Here is a 24,591-nt window from a genome sequence, read left to right on the forward strand (position 1 = left end):
TCTGGACCCCTGCACAACTCACGGCCAAGGATGTGACAGACTAACTAACTATCCCCTGGCTTCGTTTCTGCCACACCACAGGCTTTAGGACTTTTTCACTTGCTTGGCCAGTGCCGCTGACTTTATCTGAGAGTTCCAGCCTATATTGAACACACTCTGCCCATCAAAGCTTGGCCTCCCCCTCTCTTCCTCTCTGTTTCCTCTCTTATTGTTTTGTCCAATCTATCTATTACAGTACGTTAGTTATGCTTTTAAAACCATCATTCCAATATTCACTTATGGTCAATGATTTCTGGAACACAACTTTCCAAACAGCAACCAAACAAAATTCAAGGGTTTTGTTGTTGTTGTTGTTGTTATTCTATTTTTTTTAGTGAAAACAAGCAAGGATACAAACATGGATTTGATTGTGCTAAACTCTGGCCATTGAGCAGGGGTAGTGGTGTGAACGATCTGCCTTTTGTAGCTGCCAGTGGGTAGGGAGGCTTAGGAGGTGTGGCATAGTAGGAGGTGGTGTACCACTAAGGTTTGATACTTTAAACACTCCAGCCAGTTCCAGTTTGCCCTCTCTGAGTCCTGTTTGTGGTTCAAAATGTGAGCCCTCAGCTTCCTGGCCCTGCCAACCACGCTTTCCCTATAACATCATAGACTCCAACCCTTTGTTTAATAATAAACAGCCTCTCTTCCCGAAGCTGTGTTGGGTCATGGTCTCTATCTCAGCAATCGGGAAATAATTAATACACCAGGGCACATTCTCTGTGTTCTCACTGATTAACTTTAGCAAGTCAGTCTTTTTTTTTTTTTTTTTTTTTTTTTTTTGGTTTTTCGAGACAAGGTTCCTCTGTGCACCCCCCTGGCTGCCAGGCTGGCCACAAACTCAGAAATCCGCCTGCCTCTGCCTCCCAAGTGTTGGGACTAAAGGTGTGTGCCACCACTGCCCAGTTCAGTCATTCTTAAATTAAAGATTAAATTTAAAAAAAAAAATACATGGAGTTTGTTCAATGATAAACAAGTAGCCTCTTTTGTGCTCTGTGCGATAAGAAAAAGCCCATTGCTTCAGGCATTACTCTACTGATATTTGGCATATTCTAGTCAACAATGTCTTCCTATCTCTAAACTTGGTGACGAACCCACCCTATTTGTATACAAACCCTCTTAATCTCCTAGAAGCCAAGGCAGTTGATTCATCTTCTTGTGATACAGTATTCCGGAATTAATGAATTGCAAATGAAAAAATGACCTTATAAAAAGATACACTCTCTATACTCATATTCCATCAACTCAGTTCTAGGACAATTTTGCTTTTCAGAAAAGAAACAGAGAAGAAGAAACTTCCATACATAAAAGGTTGCTTTTAATTATAACCATTAAAAATCAAATGTTTCAAGGCTCAGTATTAAAAAGGTTTCAAACTCACATATGAATCCAGTACATGTGAAGTGTTTTAAGATTCTTGGAAACCACTCTCAGAATTTATTCATGTTATAGTCTCAACTTTTATTCAGCCAAATGTAGGCGAGGTGAGCAGAGATTTGAAAAACAGAGTTCACGAGTCTGGTTTAAAAAAAAAAAAAAGATCTGCTGGCTCTGGGGCAGCCAGAAAACTAAGTTTATAGCTTTCTTCAGGGCAGATGTAATGAGCCACGTGAAAATGTGGGCAGGCTTCCCTGCTTGAAATGACCAACAAGAGTCACATTATTCCCGTATCATCCCCCTCACACAGAGTTTGTGCTCCATGGTTGAAGGCAGCTCCTGGCTCATGACCTCAAGCTTAATCAGCCCTCCTAGCCACAGCAGTCTTCCATCACGCTCGCTCAGTTATTTCTCAACCAGAGCATCAGGAGAAGCGCTCTCATCCCTCCCACTCCAAAGTTTTATGAGCCATTATCCTTCCTGACTTCAAGGTGAGATCACAGCACAGTAAAGCTTGCTCCTTTCCCACTGTTTCTCACATAACAGGCAAATTCATTTCCCACATAAAACAGGAATCACAGGTGGAAATGCCACCCACACAGCTATTTCACTGCAGGGCCCACCCAGAAAAAGAGAGGAATGCGTCCATAGGACACACTTTACGATGGATTAACAAGTTTAAATAAAAGCAAGCCACAAATGTATTTTTCTCCCTCTCTTTTTTCCTTTCCCTCACTTCTTCCCAGCCTTCCTTCCATCTCTCCCCTATACCTTTCACCTTCCTTCTTTCCCTCCCTCTGTCCTCTTCCACTCTTCCCTCCTTTCTTCCAATTTCCCAGATTCACTTGACTACAAAACCTTAGTCATAAAATACTGCTCAACAGTCCACATAACCAACGACTCTTTGCAAAACAGCTAAGGAAACATAGTCCATTGAGTAGAAATGAATAAGCTACTGTGTCTTTGTTCTTGCCTTTATTTCTTCATAGAATATTCCAGAGGACAGCCCATCCATTCCAGTCTCAACTCAGCCACTAAAATATACAAGGGTCTCTTTCCCTCTACAGTAGTAGTTTGGTATTCTTTGATGTGCCTGAATTCTAATTTGATTTTCTGCATACATAATTTAAGCCACACATGAAGGTTGTTGAGAGTTGAATTATACTCCCAGTGCATATGCTGAAATCCTAATTCCCACTACCCCCCAAATGTAATCTAAAGAAATGGCCTTTAAGGAGAGGCGCTTAGATGGAGCTCTAATTCAGCCTGATTTGTCTCAGTGACTTGTGAGTGAAACATATGCTGAGAGAAAAGATCATGTGACCACAGAGGGAGCTGAGTCCACCTGAAAGCAATTGGGATTAGACACAGGAGTAGCCAACCATGTTCTTGCCTTCATCTTGGATCTCAACATCCAAGGAATGAGGAATACGTTTATAGCAAGTCTCCCAGTCGGTGGCACTTGTAATGGCAGCCCAAGCTCAGGAATCAAACATCATGGAGCAGAAAGGGAATCTGGTCAAAAGTGTCATGTATCAGAAGGAACTTCATTTTTCGGGTATGCCAAGAATGCCAGAAACACATATTGGTGTTTCTTTAAGGCTTTTGAGGAAGCTAGAGTCAAATTTCTGCATTATGTGTTTTCCTTTGGTTTTATGAAGAATTAATCAACAACAATCACAAAAGCCAAAAAAAAAAAAAAAAAAAAAAAAAAAAAAAAAACTTGGTGTGTAGTATGATGGTTTGGTGTATGGGGGCATGTTCTGAGAAGTATATCACTAGACATTTTCATCATTGTACAAACATCCCAGTGAATGTGTACAAGCATTGGCAGATGGCTTAAGCATTCCATATAACCTCTTCCCCCCTCTCTCTCATGTGTGGATATGTTTATACATATGTGATGCTATGCATGTGTGTGTACATATATTACCAATACACATGTAGGTCAGAGTAGGAAGTCAAGTGTCCTCCTCTATCACCTTCTACCTTATTCCCTGGTCCAAAACTCATAACAAACCCCCTGTATCAGCCACTCAAATGCAGAGATTACAAGAATGAGCCATCACACATAATCTCCAAGTGGCGTTTTAATCTAATCAAGAACCATAATAAGTGTGAGATGGATGTTATGTCACTTCATAGTAAACCATGGTTTTAATTACTATAAAGCAATGCTCTAAAATAATGATTTAAAAGTATAGTATTGTATATTTAGCAATAGGATATGGTTGCATGACATACTATATGTGTATGTATATGTACTATGTGTATGCTATATTTTATATGTTTGATGATAAAAATGACAGAAGGTTAAATGACACCAGCATCATTGCACCAGACAGAAATTTTGTCTATGATGTCATTATTGCTATGATGCTATCAGGTGATAGGAATTTTCAGCTCCATTATTACCTTATGGGATCACCATATGTGCAGTAGTCTAACATTGACAGTGGCATTATTCTGTCATCACTGGATACACTGCAGATACACTGAGAAATGAGTAAGTCAAGATAATTGACAGATTATCTTCATGGGCTGAGAACATTTTAGATCTTGGCAGCCCCTGTGATTTCAAGGTTAGTACTCTGGCAACTATGTATACTCCAATGAGAAAGGATGGAAAAGAGTGAAAGGCAGAGAAACAAAGATTAGCTACATCTGCAGCCCACTTAGAGGCCCTTCTTAAACTCCACCTAACAGCTTCCAAAGTCATCTCACTGGCCAGTTGTACTTCAGTGACCCATTCTCTGGAGAGAGATGTGGAAAGGCCTTCTTTCTAAACACTTTGCTCATGACCCTCTAACAACATTAAGCAGGAGAAGAGGGGAGTATATACTTGAAGATGTGGGACCAGCAGAGAGCAAAGGGAAGACCAGTTATCTGGGATGGCTTTCTCAGTCATAGAGGATGAAGGATGTGAGCTGGATCTAGAAGCAAGCCTCAGGTAAAGAACAACCAACACAGATGGTCCCAACAGAGACCATCAATCATATAAGAACCACCAAGGCTGCTCCTTAGGGTTTATGGACAGGTAGGTGAAAGGACTAGATGACCAGTTGGAACCTGCAACTTGGGCCAAATGCTCAATGTATTTGATTGTTAAGCTGCTGTGACAAACACATGACTGGAGGGCATAAATAGCATTTATTTTGTTCAGTTCTGAAGTCCGGAAGTCCAAGGCCAAACCCGAAAAACAAACTTCTCCTGCAATTACTGGCCCTTTCTTGCACATGGCCTTTTCTAGTTGTGTCTTCACATGGTCTTCGCTCTGTACATCCCTTATGTGTCTCTGTGTGTCCTCATCTCAAAAGCACACCAGTCAGGCTAGATTAAAGGCCACCTTATTCAACCCACCATAGCTTAAGCATCACTATGTAGTCCTTGTCTCAAATCGGGTCAGGAACTGATTGCTACCATAGGCTAGATCTTCAACATGGCAGTTTGAAGGTCAGGTGAAGCGGAGACAAAAATCAACCTGTACAGGGAGACATTTTAAATTCCAGGCTAGGGGGTTTGTTTTAGTCTGTATGCAACTAGTAGACATAGTGGTTTCTGAAGAGAGCATTAGCAGGTGTCTTTGTGTCCATTGTCTTTGTGTGGAGGTGGCTCTTGGTGGCTCTTATTTGTGTGTGGGCTTAGGGAGATGATGATAGAATTGGAACAAATAATAGCATACACACTACACATGAAGTAAGCAGTACATCTGAGAGATACTACAGGGTACAATAGCCCCAGGGTTTGGTGATGAATTTGATGTCAAAGTGAGGATGAGGAGCACTACCTTTTAATTGTTAGCGTGGGTAGATAATGTCTGTGTACCTTAGAATCGTTGCTGTCTTTCCTTCCATTCAAGCCTAAGTGGTATGCATGTAATGAGCACCCTAGAAAAATTCTAGGGTAGACAAGCTTAGATTTGGTGCAAAATTAATTTACCTAGGAAAAGATTATTGTATTCCCAATCTCTACACTGCCTTATTTTATTTAAGTTAAAATTAATCACAATTAAAATTTACCCTCTTGGTCATGTTGGCTCTATTTCTAGTACCCGGTGAACACATGTGGCTACCTGCTACCACATTGAACAAGTGAGAACACGTCCACCTTCACACAAACATCTGAGACAGCCTTAGTGTATCTGTCCCACGTAGGACCTTAACTGTGACGTCCCATCACTACCTGCTCAGGAGACCCTCCTGCCACTGTCTGGATGGCTCTAGGAATAGCAGATCATTAGTTTTGGGATGTTTAATTTGTACTGGTGCTGTGATTGTGACCATGATGATCTAGAATACACATGGTGAGTTTTTGACTGACTTAGTGAGTTCTAACTCCACAGACGTCACAAACTTGTATGGTTAATGGCCATGATGGCATGTCTAAGCCTTATACTGCTTATCTAGCTGTTTTTGTGACATTGCTATCAAGCTGGGCATTTACTCCTGTTTCTTCAGGAGATGCTTAGAGAGGGTGTGTTTTCTCCATTTCAAGACAGACCATGGGACTTTTATGTGAGTTCTGGGGCTCTGGTGCCCACTGTTCAGCTCTGTCACTTTTCATTTCTGTCCCTTATTTTCTAGTCTATAAAATAATGACAAAACCAAATTAGGCTTCACATACTTATAAAAATTAAATGAACTAAAAGATGTATATTTCTTAATAAAATAGTCTAGCATGTTGTTTTAATAATCAACATATTTTCTTTTGTTGTTGAAGGAGTAATATCTAAAGCCCAACTCTTTCCTAGTCAAACATCATATACAGGAAGTCTGGAGCTGCGGTTAGTGATTCTGGGTAGTTTCTTGCCAGAACAGCCATTTCAACAGTTCCGGCTGCTTGGTGAAATTTCCTGTTCTCTGTTCTCCTGCTTTTTCTCCTTGGATTAAAAACTATGAGTAAGCTGAATAGCAGCCAGCAAGCAAACTCTGAAAGTGCTTGCTTGTATTTTTCAAGAGAACAGACCCCTTGTAGCACACCCACCCAAAAGGAAGGCAATTGATCAGGGTAGCCTTACCCACTCCATCTCTCCCATTTCCCCTTTGAATGGGTTTATTGTAATGAATCAAGGAAGAGAAATAGCACTATTCTTACGACGTGGAAGCACTTGGAATTTAGCAGACATTCACAGAATATGAAGCACTTAGAGAATTACATTCTCTCCTAAGCCCATGCCCATCGCTGAAGGAAGTCCAGCCTAATGAGTATATTTACTCAGAGAAGACTGTGTTGCCTTCATTCTTCTGACTGTTCCTGCATTTCCCCCTCTGGCCTGGCTTCTGCTCCATTATTGCGATGGAATGGCTCCTTAGACATGCTAAAAAGATTAAGTCTTGACCTCTGCTTCTCTTTTGGCATTGACAACCACCTTGAAACTTGAAACTTCTCCCGGTAGTCACGGTTTTGTGTTTGCACCTTGACCTTAGAACTATCTAGAATGGTATGTATGTGAATTCTGTCCTATTAAAATTTAATTCTGTCTCAGATAAAGTCCTTGGCAACTGCACAATCTGGGCAACTGCAAAGCAAAGAGTATTGCCTAAAGTGATGATTGCATAATGAAGACAATAAGAAATCGTCAGATGGAAACAGTGACCCAACCATCTTCTGTGCCTCGCAGATATTGCAGTTATAGTGGGTTATGGGTATTGGATGATGCCTCCTGCCTTTCTGGTAACTGCTTTCTAATGGGAGTTAGGTGTATTTTTGTGGTTTTGATTTGCATTTATCTGATGAGTGGTGTGAGCATCTTTCCATAGATGTGTTATGAGAGTCCCAGCATATGTTATGAGATCAATCCCTTACCAGATACATGGTTCATAAGCATTTCTCTCATTCTATAGGCTGCTTGTCCTGTGCTGATGGTAAACACTGTGATGCAGATGTTTCATTTGATGCTGGCCTACTTGATTAGTTTTGTTGTTGCCTATGCCTCTGCTGCCATATTTGCACACTCATTGCTTGGACTAGCATCATACAGATTTTCCTTATAATTTCTTCTAGGGGCTTTATAGTTTCTGACCTTTCCTGTAAAAACTTGTAGTTAATTTTGAGCTGAGTGTGTGTGTGTGTGTGTGTGTGTGTGTGTGTGTGTGTGTGTACAATATAAGAGAAAGGTCTTCTTGCTTCCTTTTGTATGGACATATCAAATTTTCCATATCTTGGCTAAAGAGACAAAAATCAAGTTTTAGCATGATTTTGGAGACACTTTGGATTTCCCAAACTGCAGATGAGACTCAAAATCTCACCTACAATATAGAAAATGGGGTGATGATTCTGCAAATATCACTAAAATGGAACTTATCGTGATCTAACAATCCACCTTTGAGGTGTTTATTTAAAATAAATGAAATCAGAATCTTAAAAACATTCTACTCCAGTAAAGAAAACCTTGCAGCATCCATCACAGCAGCCACAGAATGGAAGCCACAGACCTTGCAGCATCCTTCACAGCAGCCACGGGATGGAAGACACAGACCTTGCAGCATCCTTCACAGCAGCCACGGGATGCAAGCCACAGACCTTGCAGCATCCTTCACAGCAGCCACGGGATGGAAGAAGCCACAGACCTTGCAGCATCCTTCACAGCAGCCACAGGATGCAAGCCACAGACCTTGCAGCATCCTTCACAGCAGCCACAGGATGGAAGAAGCCACAGACCTTGCAGCATCCTTCACAGCAGCCACGGGATGGAAGCCACAGAAACGACCACTAACAGGCAAGAACGAAAGTCATCTAGGGGCTAAGTGGCAGCTCAGTTGGTCAATTTCTTGCCTAAGTTTTATCCCTGGGACCCACACTTTACAAAGTCCAGGAAGTAACTACTGGTAATCCCAGTGCTGGGAAGGAAGATCTCTGTCACTCAGTGGTTAGCCAGCCTGGTATTCTTGGAGAGTTCCAGGTCAAGGAAGAGAGACTGTGTCTCAAAAAGTGGGTGCTGCCTGAGAAATGACACCTGAGACTGGCCTCTGGCTTCTACAGGCACATATACACATGAGATGTGAGCCTGCACATACATTAAAATGCATGCACACCTTTGATCCCAGCATTCCACTCAGGAGAATGATGGATCTCTGAATTCGAGGCTAGTCTGGTCTACAGAGTGAGTTCCAGGACAACAAAACAAAACAAAATGACATGACAACAACAAAAATGATGCATATACACCAAAAAAATGTGATATATATATATATATATACATATATACATATATATATACAATGAAATGCTAATTGGCCTTTAGAATGTAAATTATTCAATGTGTGACAGCCTGGATGAACTTTGAGGGATCAGGACAAATATCAAAGATTCTTACTTACTTCAGATACCCAAGAAGAGCCAAATTAATAGACTGAAAGACTGGACTCACCATTTCCAGGACAAAGGGGAAGTGGAACCGAGAAATTATGAATCATTAAATATGAAGTTTAAGTCAAGTATAATGAGTAAACTCTGCAGGTCAAATATTCACATTTTACCTACAACCAACAACGTGTGTGATGCAACATCACTTTGGTCTGATGTGATTTCCTATGATTATTTAGTGATAGATTAATAGTCATCTCCTTCTGAGAAAGCCTGAAGGACTGAGGTACAAGAATGCAAGATTGCTCTTACTGAAGTGTGGTCCCTCTTACAATCACTAAGGTATTTTTACCTCATCCACCCTGCCCCACACAAATTGTCACTGATAAGAGCTTAGTGTCGGGCCAAGAAATAGTAATTACTCAATGAATACTTATCAAGAAACAATATGTTTGGAGTCACCTCATCCTTTGGACCTTCTGGCACAGGGCATATGGATTAGTAAGCATTTGAAATTTATGCAGAAATTCCTCAGGTTGGAGTACTATGAGGTGCCATGGAATCTATAAGAGTTATGGCTTATGGGAGGTCCTTAGGTCACTGGACCATACTCTCTGAAGGTGGTTCTCCTGTCAGCCTTTGAGTTCTTTGGGGAGGTTGTTACAAAGGGCAAGCTTGGGTGTAAGTTACCTCTGCCTCCCAGCTCCAGATGTGGCTGCTCTAACACACAATCACACCAGTACTATATACTGGCTACCACATGCCAACTGAACCTCATCAGGACTGAACTAGAATTTTCAAACTTCCAGCCTGCAAAATACGCTAGGGCTGGACAGCATTGCAGATCAAAGGGTTTGTGGCTGGGTTAGTGTTTGTGTTTCTCTTTTGATAACCTGGAGAGTAGCTTCCTGTAGCAAAGACACTAGAAGGTAGGTATGAAGTTTTGTAGGTTTCTTTGGAGGTATTAGCTCAACCTCTCTACATCAGTGAGTTGTATGGGTGTTGTGTTCAGCAATGGAAGCTTTCTATCAGTTTGTGGAGAGCAACCTATTGTCTTGGCAACATTCTAAGATATTTGGGGAATTACATAGGACACCTTTGGCCAAAAATTCAATTGGATTCCAGGTACTGGAAGCTTCATTTGGTAACAAGGGATAGCCAGTTGGGACTCCCATCACCTCTATTATTTGAAGACTTCATTAGGATTGCTGCTCCATGTTTTAGGAGGTTTCTACTCCACTAAATTTTTACATTACTTCTCAAATGTCCCTCAATTCTAGCTGTCTCTTCCCAAATTCCCTCCTTCATTCCCATATCTCTTCCCTCTCCCTATTTCTGCTTAACTGTGTCAGTCCACTCATAAAATTTATTTTTTTTTCCCCTTCCAAGAAGATTAATATGTTTCCTCTAGTCCCTTCTTCTATACCTAACCTCTTTGGGTTTATGGATTGTAGCTTGGTTATCATTTAGTTAAATGGCTAGTATCTGCATATATACCATATTTTTCTTTCTATATCTGACTGATCTCACTTTGGATTTTTTTTAATTCTATCCATTTGCCTTTGATTTTCAGGATGTCATTTTTTTAAACAGATGAGCAATAAATGTACCACATTTTCTTTATTCATTCTTCTGTTGAGGGACATCTAGATTGTTTCCAATTTCTGGCTATTATATAAAGGGCAGCAGCAGACATGGTTGAGCAAGTGCCCTTGTGATAGGATGAAGTATTTTTTGGGCATATGCCCAAGGGTTATATATAGCTGAATCTTGATGTAGATCAACTTTCACCTTTCTGAGGAACCACCACACTGATTTCCATAGTGGTTGTGTGAGTTTGTAATCCCACCAGCAATGCTATGAGTATCTCCCTTTTTCCACATTCTCGCCAGCATGAGCTGTCACTTGTGTTATTAATCTTAGCTACCCTGACAGGTGTAAGATAGAATCTCAAAGTAGTTTTGATTTGCATTCCCCTGATTGATAAGGATGTTGAATATTTCCTTGTTCCTCAGGCATTTGAGTTTTCTCTATTCAAAATTCTCTATTTAGACCTGTACCCATTTTTTAAATTGTGGGGTTTTTTTGATATCTAGTTTCTTGAATTCTTTATACATTTGGAATATTAGTGCTGTATCATATGTAAGGTTGGTAAAAAAAAAAAAAAACTTTTCCCATTTGCCTTACAGAAGCTTTTCAGTTCCATGAGGTCCTATTTATTAATTGTTAAATTTTTTGTGCCTGTGCTAACAGTGTTCTGTTCAGAAATTCATCTGCACCAATTAGTTCAAGGCTGTTCCCCACTTTCTCTTCTATCAGGTGCAGTGTATCTAGTTGTATGTTGAATCTTTGCTCCACTTGGAGTTAAGTTTTGTGCTTGGTGATAAGTATAGATTTATTTGCTGCCTTCTACATACAGACATCCAGTTTGACCAGTACCATTTGTTGAAGATGCTTTTTTCCCTGTGTGTATTTATGGCCTTCTTTTTAAATCAATAATCAGGTGTTCATAGGTGTGTATATTATTGTCTGGGTCTTTCATTTGATTTCATTGATCAGCAACTCTGTTTTTATGCCAATACCATGCTGGGTTTTATTATTATAGTTTTGCAGGTTTTTTTATTCTTCAAAATTGTTTCAGCTATCCTGTTATGTTCGGTTTTTTTTTATTATTTCATTTGTTTGTTGTTAGTGCATGCAAGTGTGTGTGTGTGTGTGTGTGTGTGTGTGTGTGTGTGTGTGTATGTGTGTGTTTTCCCATATGAAGCTGAGAGCTGCCCTTTCAAGATCTGTGAAGAATTGTGCTGGAATTGATGGGGATTTGTTGCTGTAAGTCTCCAACCCAGATATGCTCTGGTAATAAAAACACAACTCAATTAATATGAAAACAAGCTGTGCGCCTAGATTGGGCAGATCTACTACTACACTACCATCTTCCTCATCTCTGAGACCCCTTATCACTTGCAGTTTCTTCAGACCTCGTGCTTCTGCTCTGCTTTCCATCTACCTTCCCCTCCTTTTCTACCCAATCACTGGCTCTTGCCTTTATTTTATCAATTAAGGTGGGAAGAAGATTTACAGGAAATCACCTGAGTGCTGACTCATTCCTTGTTTGCAGCCCCTCACAGGAGAACGGAATTAACATCAAATATAATTAGCCCCAGGGCTATCCACAACAGGGATTGCAGTGAATCTATAGATTGCTTTTGGTAGGATGAGCATTTTTATTGTTAATCTTACTGATCCATGAGCCTTGGGAGATCTTTCCATCTTCTGATATCTTCTTCAATGACTTGAAATTTTTATCATACAAATCTTCCACTTGCTTGGTTAGAGTTACTCCAATATATTTTATATTATTTGAAGCTATTGTGAAAGGTGTTGTTACCCTGGTTTCTTTCCCAGTCTATTTGACATTGATACATAGAAGGACTACTGATTTTTATGAGTGAATTTTGTATCAGCTACTTTGCTGAAAGTTTTTTATTAGTAGTGGAAGTTTTCTTGTGGAATTGTTTATGGTTACTTATGAATACTATAATATTATATGCCAATAAAGATACTTTGGATTCTTCCTTTCCAATTTTATTCCCATGATCTCCTTTACTTAGTACTATATTGGAATATGTAAGGAGAGAATGGATAACCTTGTAAGAACCAGGAAATACATTAGCCCAGAGATCTGGGATAACACCAAATACTACTGTTCTTAAAAGAAAACAAGAAGTGGTAATAAAATGATTCTTCATGTTATTTTCCTACACTCATAGATCAGTATGAAGTGGAAATTTAAGGGTTCTTTGGAGAGTCAGTTGTGTTGGATAGTGTTTTGCTAGGGCAAACGAATAAAGGAATGTTTTCCTAAAGTAGACACAGGTTAAAGACTAAGGCAGACTTGTGGAGGAATGTTTTGCTGAAGCAGACACAGGAAAGAGGATGTTCTGCCAAAGCAAGCATGTGAAAGGATTCTTTGCTAACAACATGCATGTATTGGTCTACCTTATATGTGTAGTTTAGCTGCATTTGTTGGGACTTGACTTTATTGGGTGCATGTACTGAGGCAATACCCATGCTGAGGCAAGGCATGTGGAAGGCATGCGATGTTTGGAGAATATAAATAGAACTGGATGGACAATGGTGGGAACTTAGCTGAGCTTGTTGATACAGCTAGCTGTGCAACCCTTGTGGGTCTCCTGTCTTCTCTGAGAGAGGCACAGCTGAGAACTTCTCTTGGTGTTTCTATTGGTCCCTCCTATTGACTCAAGCCAAGTCTGAGGCCTGACTATTTCTGCTAGGTCCCATCACTGCTGTTGGTTTATCTTTGCTATCACGATTCTACCAAACTGGACTGCTGGTGCATCCAGGAAGTGTTTTTGAGTAGATCAAGCTACTGCTGTCTGCTGACCTGTGAACTGAACTGCCAATTTTGAGACAACACCGACAGAGTTGCTCCAACGAACGTTTCTAAATAGGTCCACTTCCTCCATATCCTTTCTTTTCCACGATCTCTGGTGGATGGTGGGCTGCAAGGGAGGTTAAAATGTTTAAGAACCATTATTAAACATAAAGATTTAAAAAAATTAAAGTTATATCAGTGCCTTTTTCAGCCATCATCAGAGAAGCTCCTTCTTGCAGCAGAAGAGAACAAAGACAGAGACTCATAGCCAGACATCACACAGATGTGTGAGATACCTTGGAGCACATAGCTCTGGATAGGATGTCACCATCAAATCTCTCCCCTTGTAGCTTTGAAAACCCAACAGAAAAGGATCCATAAAGAGTATAAGACAAGAGAGGATGGGGTATACTAGAAGAACAAGTCCCTCTAAATCAACTGAGAAAAGCTCATATGAACTAACAGAGGCTAGAGCAGCAAGCACAGGGCCTGTATGGGTCTGCACCAGGTCCCCTGTGTGTATATTGCAGCTTTCAGTTACTATTTTTATGGGCTTTCTGAGAGTATGAACAAGAGGGTCTCTGATTCTTATGCCTTCTCTTGGGCTCCTTTCCTTATGTTGGTTTGGCTTGTCTAACTTTTGATGTAATGGTTTTTATTTTATCTTATACTTTATTTTGTTATGTTTTGTTGTTATATTTTAAGTGCCTGTTCTTTTCTAATGAGAAGCAGAAAGGGAGTAGAAGTGGATGGGAGAGGAAGTGGGGAGGAACTAGGAGGAATACAAGAAGGGGAAAATGTATTCAGAATACATAATCTGAAAAAGGGAATTTACATTTAATTAAAGAATTTTTTTCATACAATATATTTTGATTGTATTTACCCTTAATTCTTGCTATATATTCCCTACTTTCCTACTCACACAATTTCATTTTCTTAGGGAAAAATTATTTACTCTTAATGTACATATACAATTAATGTTTGTTTCTGCAGATATTCAAACCTATCTCAGTTTCTTTTGAACAACAACAACAAAAAATCCCAAGTTTTTATTTTTCTTTCTTGGTGTCTGGCCACCATGCTGGTGCCCTTCTCCATAGCAACATCTCTTGTAGGAGGATAATATTCTACTATCTAGGTGATTAATGCTCACGTCTTGCCTTTCTGATCAAGTCCATTTCCATGGAAATAGAAAAACTATACTCCTTTTTCCTAATCTCCTACTGAAGCACATGTAGGTCAGGGAAGGAATCCAATTTTATATTTTCTTGATATTATTAAACAACCAAGCTATAGCATATTACCAAAGGTATGTGGATCTCTCAATTTTTTCTCCAAAATAATTTTGTTCATACATGTAGACCACATCATGAACTTTTAACATCACTATAGAACCAACTCTGTAACACAGACATACTCAGTGATGTATTAGTATGATTGCATATATAAAATGTCATAACTAACAACTTGGTACATAAGAGTTTCTTTAGTTTATACATCCATATCATACACCATGATGGGAGGAAGTCAGGACAGGAACTCAAGCAGGAATCTAGAGGCAGGAACTTAAGCAGATTCCATGGAAGAGCCTTTGTCACTGGATTATTTCCCATGACTTTTCAGCCCCCTTTCTTATATCACCCAAGATCATCTGCCCAAAGTAGCACTAATCCCATTGAACTAGGCTTTCCCACATCAATCCTTAATTTAAACAAGAAAAACGCCCTACAGGCTTGCATACTGGCAGTCTGATGGAGTTATTATCTCAGTTGAGGTTCCTCATCTCGAGGACCAGCTTGGGTCAAGTTGAGAGACTAACCAGCACTGTATGTGAGTGACAGTGCACAAGAGGATGGGTAACTAATGCAGCAAGTGGAGGAAGATGCAGTGACCAAGAGTTTCCCTAGTGCTGTGTGTCAGGAACAAGGCTTTAAACAGCATCTCATTCTCTATTATAAGGAGAAGCAGAAGAAGAGGAAGAAGAGGGAGAGAAGGGAAAGGAGGAACTTCAACTGAAGTGAGTCAAGTAGGAGAAGGAAGAGGAGGAAGAGAAAGAAGAATAGAAAGGACTGATTATGAAACAACACAAATCCTAGTGTGTGTGTGTATTTCTTTAAAGTTTATAAGGTATGTTTTTTTAATTTATCTTTTATTGGTTATTTTATTTTTTTACATTTCAAACATTGTCGCCCTTCCAAGTTTCCCCTCCAAAAACCCCCTATCCCATCCCTTCTGCCTCTGCTTCTATGAGGGTGTTTCCCCACCCACTTACCCACTCACCCACTCCTGCCTCACCACTCTAGTATCCCCCTGTGCTGGGGCATCAAGCCTCCACAGCACCAAGGGTCTCCCCTCCTGTTGATGCGAGATATGGCAATCCTCTGAAACAAGGTACATTTTATTTAAAAACTACATAGCATTTTCAAAAATGGCATGGAAGTTAAACAAGATTCAGTTTTTTGTTAACTTCACAATAGTCCTGAGAAACATAGAGAACTGATGTTTTGACTATGCCATATTTGAGATTGAACAAGCCCAAACTTGTTCAACATGCTTAAATATCATTTCTCTAATAGCACATAGATGGTCAGTAGTGGTACAAGACCCTCAATCCAAAGCAAGGTTCTTTATATCAACCTGCTCCCTCTAGGCTTTATTTTGGTCAGATAATATTCCAGTACTGAATCAAAATAAAATTCTAAAATATGCATATTGAACAAAGAGAGTTGTGCATATCAAATAACTCATTTATTATGAAACTTGTTTTTCCAGTGTAATTTACTGCCCAGAATCTGAAAAGAGAAGGTTTGATAATACTTATAAACCACATCCAGATAATCAAGAATTAACTACATTAATCTCCAGAATCTAATAAATATTACATTAAACTTTCCAAATGGGATTGCTAGCCTTTGGGCTATTGCATTAGCTGGGCAAACCAATTCCCATACTGCTGTTTAGACCAAAGTAATAAGCCCTATTCAAACTAAAACACTACATAGTGCTGAGATATGCTATCAAGCTATCAGTAGAGCAAATACTGACCCCTGTCCCAGAGTAAGAAACTAAATTCCTAAGCCACCAGTAAATCTATGCAAAACTGCATTAAGTTGGAAAATATTGGACTTGAAAATCAAAATATCCATAGCTAAATGCCAAATCATTCCAAAATCTTATTCAGGTTAGCTCCTGGACCTGACCAGGGTCTCAACAGGGAAATAGGCACCCGCTTGCAGGCCAGTAAATATTGGTCCCTGCTGCAGCTCAGTTCACTGAAGCCAACCGACTTGGCCTTGTCATTAGGAATCTTAAATGGAAAAAAATAAGAGCGTATTGAATGAGTCCGTTTTGCAAAGAACAGCTGCAAAGCAAATTCACATTTTTCCTCTGTTGCAATCCTAAGTAACCACGAGTGCCGTTCTATTTCTGTAAAGTCACACACCCACAGAGAGTTCACAAGCAAGCTAGCTAGAGGAAAGGCTGTTTCTCCCTTTTGTGCTAGAACCCTTGAGTGGCAGGTGTTTGAACGGCTACTAACGAAAGCTAACAAACATGTCCACCAGGAAAACCAAGGGAAGTTAATCAATCTATCAGTACAACTATTGTATTTGCTTTCACTTCTGCCAGAATTTCAATTGTTTGCTGATGATATTGGGGAAGTTAGGAGCTGGGAAAAAAAAACATGTAGACTTAGATTTAGAAGGTGGGGGTTCGTGGGGGAACTAACGGGTGGACCTGCAAAGTCCTTCTGATCATGCCCCCCTATTCACTTCAAATAGACTTTTTGTTGCCATCATACCAGTGAAACTGCCTTTTTGCCAAAATGTAAACTTGAAAAGTTAAGTTTCTCTATTAGGAGTGGCTGTTAAGGCTGGGAAAATAGGTCAGTCACTCAAGTGCTGGGTACATAAATATAAATTCCTGAGTTCGATTCCCAGTACCCACATAAAAAGCTAAGCATGTGGTACACACTTATAGTCCCAGTGCTGGTGCCTGACAGCCCCTACACCAGTGATTCTCAACCTGTGGGTTGCTATCACTTCATAAGGTTTGCCTATGACTACCTTCATAGCAGATATTTACATTATGATTCATAACAGTAGCAGAATTACAGTTATGAAGTACAACAAGAATATTTTAAGGGTTGGGAGTCACTACCACTTGAGAAACTGTATTAAGGGTGCCAGCATTAGGAAGGTTGAAAACCACTGCTCTATAATGATGTGATGGCTATGGTCAACAGGATTGAACCTGTCACAGTGGAACTTCCCTGTCACATGAAGCAATGACTATCAAGCTCTTTTATTCTGTCAATCAATTCATTCACTCAATAAATATTTGTTTAATCATCTGCAGTGAGGTGCTGAATAGGCATTGATTAAGGCAGACGTGATTCTTGCTTGAGTGGGGCATGTCTTACAGTAAGAGAAGTTTTAAAAATGAAAAAGATAGGCACAGACAGTGCTTAGTGCTAAGAATAACATAGGTCAGTGTTTTTGCAAAGGAGAGCCATCTTGCACTGCATACATATCAGGAAATGCGTCCTGAGGGAGATGATATTGAATAGCATGAAGGACTTGCTACCTCTGTCCATCTCCACAATGACAACAGTCTCAAAGGTCCCCATTCTGTGACCTGGTCACATTTTCCAACTTTCTTGAGCAATCCTCATTTGTATACACTGGCATACAATCTCAATACAATAAGCCCTGGCATGTTTTTCACCCCACTTCTAGATTCTAGTCCATTTCTCATTGCATCCTCCATATGAATCTCTTTATGCTTTTTACTCCATCTCTTCTCCTGTTATTTCTTCCCCCTATTTTAGATGAACTTGGTTCTCACTACTAAAATAAAATGACCCTTGCCCAGATGCCCACTGATTATCTCCTAGCCAAATCTTGTGACTCTTTCATTTACAAGGCACTGTCAGTGCTCTTTAGAATTTGCCATTCTGGTTCCTCCGGAAATTGGACATAGTTCCACCAGAGGACCCAGCTATACCACTCCTGGGCATATACCAAGAAGATGCTCCAACATGTAATAAGGACACATGCTCCATCATGTTCATAGCAGCCTTATTTATAATAGTCAGAAACTGGAAACAACCCAGATGTCCCTCAACAGAGGAATGGATACAGAAATTGTGGTACATCTACACAATGGAGTACTACTCAGCTATTAAAAACAATAAATTTATGAAATTCTTAGGGAAATGGATGGATCTGGATAATATCATACTGAGTGAGGTAACCCAATCACAAATGAACACACATGATATGCACTCTCTGATATGTGGTTATTAGCCCAGAAGTTCGGAATACAGGAAGAATAACCCACAAACCACAAGAAACTCAAGAAGAAGGAAAACCAAAATGTGGACATTTCATTCCTTCTTAAAAGGGAGAACCAAATACCCACAGAAGGAGTTGCAGAGCCTAACTATGGAGCAGAGACTGAAGGAAGGATAAGCCAGCCTAATATAGCTATCTTCTGAGAGGCTCTGACAGCACCTGACTAATACAGATGTAGAGGCTCACAGCCATCCATTGAAGTGAGTACAGGGTCCCCAATGAAGGAGTTAGAGAAAGGACCAAAGGAGCTGAAGGGTTTGCAGCCCCTTAGGACGAACAACAATATGAACTATTACCCTCAGAGCTCCCAGGGACTCAACCACCAACCAAAGACTGCACATGGTGGGACTGATTGTTCTGGCAGCATGTGTATAGTAGAGGATTGCAAAGTTGGTCATCATTGGGAGGAGAGGCCCTTGGCCCTGTGAAGGTTCTGTGCTCCAGTGTAGGGGAATGCCAGGGCCAATAATTGGGAGAGGGTGGGGTGGCAAGCATGGGGAAGGGGTGGCAACAGGTGTTTGTTCTTGTTGTTTTTGTTTGTTTTTTGGAGGGGAAACTGGGAAAGGAGAAATCATATGACATGTAAATAAAGAAAATATCTAATAAAAAGAAAAAAAAAAGAATTTCCCATTCTATTTCCTTATACCAAGGGGTTTCTTCTAGAATTCACAGAAATGAACATGTCCATCTAAGGTACCGAGGGAAGTTCTGTTCATAAGTTGGTCACATTTTTCATCTCTACAAAGCAATCCTCCGTTGTATACATGTGTTTTCAATCTCTTTCAATACAATAAACCCTCCCTTGTTCTCCATTCCCTGAGTTCAGTCCTCAAACAAGGAGAGACAGGAAACAATGCCTAATAGACTTGGTTTCCTTCCCTTCTGCTGAGGCAACTCTGAAAAGTTCTTCACAGGCTCCAAGACGTCCCATGCAGTCACCTTGGGGAACATCATCCTATGAACGCACCCTTGATGCACATTCCATCTCTTTCTCACTTCTCTGAGCATTTGCTCAATCCCTTAGAACCATCTTTCAAATTACTCCTTGCAATCCATGCCTTGTCTGGATATGTTGGCAGGTAGTAAAGGACAACACATTAATTGGTAGCAAAAAAAGGGTGCAATTACCCTCTTCCTTCATTGCCTTTGGCAACATGACTTTGAAACTTCTCTAATCCAAAAGGAACAGTATATCTCCAACTCACTGATTTTAGTATGACCTTGGGAGTTGCTTTACTTTTGGAAATGCAATAAAGAAGGTATTACAAGTTCTGAGCCAAGACCTAAATGATAATTCCATATTTCTGCCCACTCTCATGGGTCTTACCTCTGCTATGAGGCCTAGGCTATAAGCAAAATAATGAACAAACATGTGGACTGGAGTAAGTCATTTCGGTCTTCTTAGGTGGAAAACTTAGCTGAGATCAGCAGAACTGACATCCAAATGACTGATTGCTGAACAAGTCCTAGCCAACACAGGTAGCCAGAAGGAACACCCAAGTAAAGTTCAGTACAGGTTGATGTTAAAAGCCAGTAAGTTCTGATATGCTTGATAACATAGCAAAAGCTAATTGCTATAGTTATGTAAAAATCAGGTGATAGCATAGACATAAAAAAAAAAAAACATCTTTAGGATGAAATTCTAGAACTCACCAATCAGAGCCCAGCAAGACAGCATTTCTATATCTACATGAATCCATTTCTAACTAAAATGCTGACCTCAGGCGGGCTGTGGGGGAGGTCTAGATAAAAAGGGCTACATTAGCTTCTACCATAGCTCCAGCACAAGGAACTTGCAGGCGATGATTATGGATGATGGTAGTGGTAAAATCACATGTCTATTATTAATGATCACAGAAGCACTGAGAAATAAAATGGCAGTTACCAAACCTGAGATCTTCTGTGAAGCCTATAAAGGGTGTTCAGAGAGAGAGACCTATTTCCCATGGTATAAAGACAGACTACACTGAATAATGGGACATAATATTTTATTCCCCATGATAGATTTACCAGATACCTACAGTAAATTTGGGGCCATGAAATAGAAGCAATGAATCCTAACATGGGAATATTGGGCAGATATACTTGAGAATCTTGTCTTCCAAGTTTCCTTGAATATGCACAAGTGACTGCTTTCCTCTTGCTGGGGGTGAGTAGCCTCTGATGATAAAAGATTCTTACAAATGGCCCACCTGAAGTCTATGTCTTTGGGGATAGTATCAATCCTCCTCAAGATCCATTCCTGCCTCTTTGCATTGTCTCCAGACCAATAGCTAAGGTTAACTGTCTTCACAGCATAAGAGGAAAGCAAAGCTCTTCTCTAGGAAGAAAGACATTATCCATAGCAAGAGTGATAGAATCCTGAAAATATTTAATAGTAGAGCCAGAACATTTGCCTGAGAATGTCTATTGTCACTACTAGACCAGGACTCTTGATTTCAGGGGGTTCCCCTCAGTGTAACAATGAGAAAATCAGTAGCTATCATCATAGCTCCTACTCTAGAGGTTCATGACTGTTCATCAGAGTAAATATAATCTAAGGAGAAGGAATTTCCTGATTATTTTTAACAGTTACTGCTCTGAACTGACATGGAGGCCATAAAACCTCAAACACCATCACAGAGTCTTTGCAGAATTGACATTTATAGGTGTTACTTATTGAATAATAGAGTCCAGGTTAAAACATCTCTTATTGAGTTCAGCCTGTGGATCCACTATATGCTCATTTCCTTGATCTTGATGTGCAGATCTGGACAGATGCACATAATATCTGGAAGACAACTTCATATTGGTCTCCTGAGGGAGTAAAGCCATAACATGGCACACAAGATGAAGGGCAAGTCCTTGAAGCTATCCCACCCTTAACAAAGATAGATCAGAAGTGATACTGCATCCAAAAGAGAATATCTGAAATTAGAGCCACCCTCAAGGACTTAAAACATGCAGAGGTGGTGGATCTTATTATATCTCCATTTAATTCAACCATATGGCTTTTGTAAAAATAAGACGGATCATGGTTGTTGATAGGAGTTCACAAACTGAACTGTGGGATAAACCCAATTACAGTTGATATTATACTTCTGCTGGATTTAGAATGATGCCACCATAGTGTCTTGCTCTTGGTATGTGAATTCTGATTGGCAAAGGCATTCTTTTTCTGTAATTATCTGGAAAGGATCAAAGGCACATAGCTTTGCACATTTCCTGTCTCAGCCTTTTCTTGTTGTTGTCACAATATAGTCAAAATAAACTTTGATCATCTCAGCATCCTATATAAACTCATGCCACTTTGCTATATTGATAACATTGCATTAATCAGAGCTATAGAATAGGGAATGATAGGTATTTCTAGTAGGCTGGGGAGACACATACATACCAGAGTTAAAAAAAAAAACACTCTACAAAAATTATGAAGTTTCTAGAACTGTGAAGTCTAGAGCATGCCAGGACACCCCTCTGAGGTAAAAGGCAAGCTATTGCACTTTGCATATCCCACCTACAAGAAAGAGGTGCAATGTCTGAGATATATCCTTGGAATCTGAAGACATTTTACATCACACTTGGAAAACCCATTCTGGTCCATTTATTGAATGATTCAGTTAGCTGTGTGTTTTGAGTAAGCCCAGAGAAAGAAATAGCTTTGCAGTGTGAGCATCTCACTACTTGAGCCAAATGATCCAGCAGAAACAATTGCGGTAGAACCATGGATACACACCAGGAACAGAGGCATTGGGAAGAACCCAAGAGTGTGGGAGCAAAGCAATGCCACCTACATCAGAGAACCATTTGCTATCGAGAAAGTGGTCCCTGGTTGGCTACTAGGCATTAATACAGAGTAGTGTGTGTTTCATAGACCATCAAAAGATGATCTGAAAGTAGCAACCTTCATGAACAGGGGATGATCACAGGCAACAAGTGACAAGTGTATAAGTCTTGGCAGGAACTTGTCATTCGAAAAACTACACATTTGGAATTGAGACCACACAGGTCTGGGAAGTGTGAGTATGTCATACAAATAGGTATTCTGGACATCACTTTCTCATATCTCCATTGTACAAGTTACAGAGATCGTGAGCTTAAACAGTAGGTGGATTATAAGCCCTGGCTGTACACAGAAGTTCTCAATGCTTACATTGAAGGGAGGAAACCCTTCCAGAATAGAGGGACATTGTATTCATCACAATTGTACAGAAGAAGTGGCCCAAAATAAATTCTCTCCAAAACTGATGAACATTTTTGGCCGATGTGTATACACTTAAAAGACCAATGACAAAGTTTGGGAGAGACAATAGTGGAAGGTCCTGTGGGGACAGACACAGTGTGTTGGGGTATTATATTCAATGCCAACAGTTCATATCCACTCAGAGGCAGCTAAGTAAATGTGACAGAAGATGCATGCCAACATCCATCTTCTATGCCATGTGCCACATCACTCAGAACTTCCAGGTTTTCCAGGGTGTCTCTCTAACACATAGCTGAAACATGAGCCTGGCCTACCTGAGACACTCCATGAGATTAGAATGGAACATGCTCATCAGAGTGTAAACTACAAAGTACCTTACAGTTAGTGTATGACAATGCAAGCTATAAAGCACTCTACAGTGAGTATCTGCAGACTGCATTGGTCCAGGAACCAGGAGGTTAGGATGGAGTAAGATTTCTCATAATTATCCCAGTGACCCACATGAAGAAATTTGTTTCCTATCAATATAATTTTAAACTAAGCTTAATTAGAAATTCTGGTCCCCATGGGAAGTGACCAAAGAGTTCACAGTAAACTTTTTATTTAACTAAACCTTTTCAACCCAAAGCTACTGATGTCATCTGTTCATTTGGGACTCCACAAACCAATAGTGCAAGAAAATAGAAGAAAGATTCATTATAACCAGCTTTGATTACCAGCAGAATAGTGGCATGTGGTTAGATAAAAGGAGCAGGGATGAGTGTATCAGGAACTCAAGGATGGATGGTCTTTTGTACTTCTAAAGCTAGTAATAGCTTTAGAATAAATAATAGTTAAGTACTAATCATCTGAGGACAGTTACAAAAGTCAAAGCATGCCCAAGGCAGAGTAACTGGTAGCTCAGACCACTCCATGGTAACTGCTTAGATTTTCTTTCATAGTGACCTAGCTATGAATAGCAGAAACACCAAAGAGTAGAAGAGGAAACTAGAGAGGGTAATCAGGAAAGTGCAGAACAACCTTGGTATTGACTAAAGTAGCAAAGGGCTGTGGCTTGCCCTGCTAATCCTCCTATTGAGGTTTGGTTTTGTTATAGTTGAATGACAGTATGAATGTTGATACCTTGAAAAATTAGTGGTCAAACAGAGTGAACTTACAATAGAATGGAAATTGATCGCAGCAGTGAGCTGTTGTGGCTTCATCCTAGTTGTCTTGGCACTCATTGTTCCTGTACACACTAAGGACTTTTTACTTCAAGCACCTGTGACCCTCTTGAGCATTCCTCAATCAGGAAGTGTGTATGGTCTAACTAGCCCAAAGGGCCAGGAAATTCATTCCCTTAGGGGGAAAAAACTTAACTACCGTCACTCAAGAGTGAGTGGATAAACAACCAACCTGAATGACCCTCAGTAAGGACAAGGACAGAGAAGATACATAAATTGGCCCCTGAAGCCTCTCCATAAGGTACAGCTCATCTCAGAGACTCACCTGATGACTGCTCATGAATGAAGTTCACATTGGCTTCCTCCCATCCCTAACTTTCCTTACATCCTCCATTCCTTCTGTAATGAGTACTATACTATGGTCTCCTCAAGGCCAGGTGTCTTGAGCAGTTCACAAGAATAGTTAGTTGTTTCTTTGATAATAAAAGAGAAGGGGAACATTATAATAATTTTTAAATAAAAGTTAAAAATTAAAGGAATAACTTGGCAGGATGTCAGGCAGATTTTAAGGCAACACAATTACTTCATAGAGCCTGAGCAAAGGTGGACCTTTGTGAAGATTGAGTATCTGAAGCAAGCAAAGATGGTGTCCAGGCCCAGGATTTTAGCAGGGCCTTCTTTAAATACTTAAAGAAGTATTTAACTGTCTACCATTTGGTCTTCCTTCTTCTTGAGTTCCTTGTGGTTTGTGGGTAGTTCTTCCTGTATTCCAAACTT

At 40.1% G+C, this 24,591-nt stretch overlaps 1 long non-coding RNA gene across 1 annotated transcript in view; it reads left to right on the forward strand.

The window, feature by feature from the left end:
- The first annotated feature begins 3,889 nt into the window (after positions 1–3,889).
- Positions 3,890–24,591, forward strand: part of LOC116082513 — a 24,028-nt gene continuing 3,326 nt past the window's right edge. The window contains exons 1-2 of the long non-coding RNA XR_004115346.1: positions 3,890–3,995; positions 15,074–15,241. This is a non-coding gene — a long non-coding RNA (uncharacterized LOC116082513). The remainder of the gene's footprint in view (positions 3,996–15,073; positions 15,242–24,591) is intronic.

Source organism: Mastomys coucha, unplaced genomic scaffold (genome assembly GCF_008632895.1).
Source record: "Mastomys coucha isolate ucsf_1 unplaced genomic scaffold, UCSF_Mcou_1 pScaffold7, whole genome shotgun sequence".
Lineage (NCBI taxonomy): Eukaryota > Metazoa > Chordata > Mammalia > Rodentia > Muridae > Mastomys > Mastomys coucha.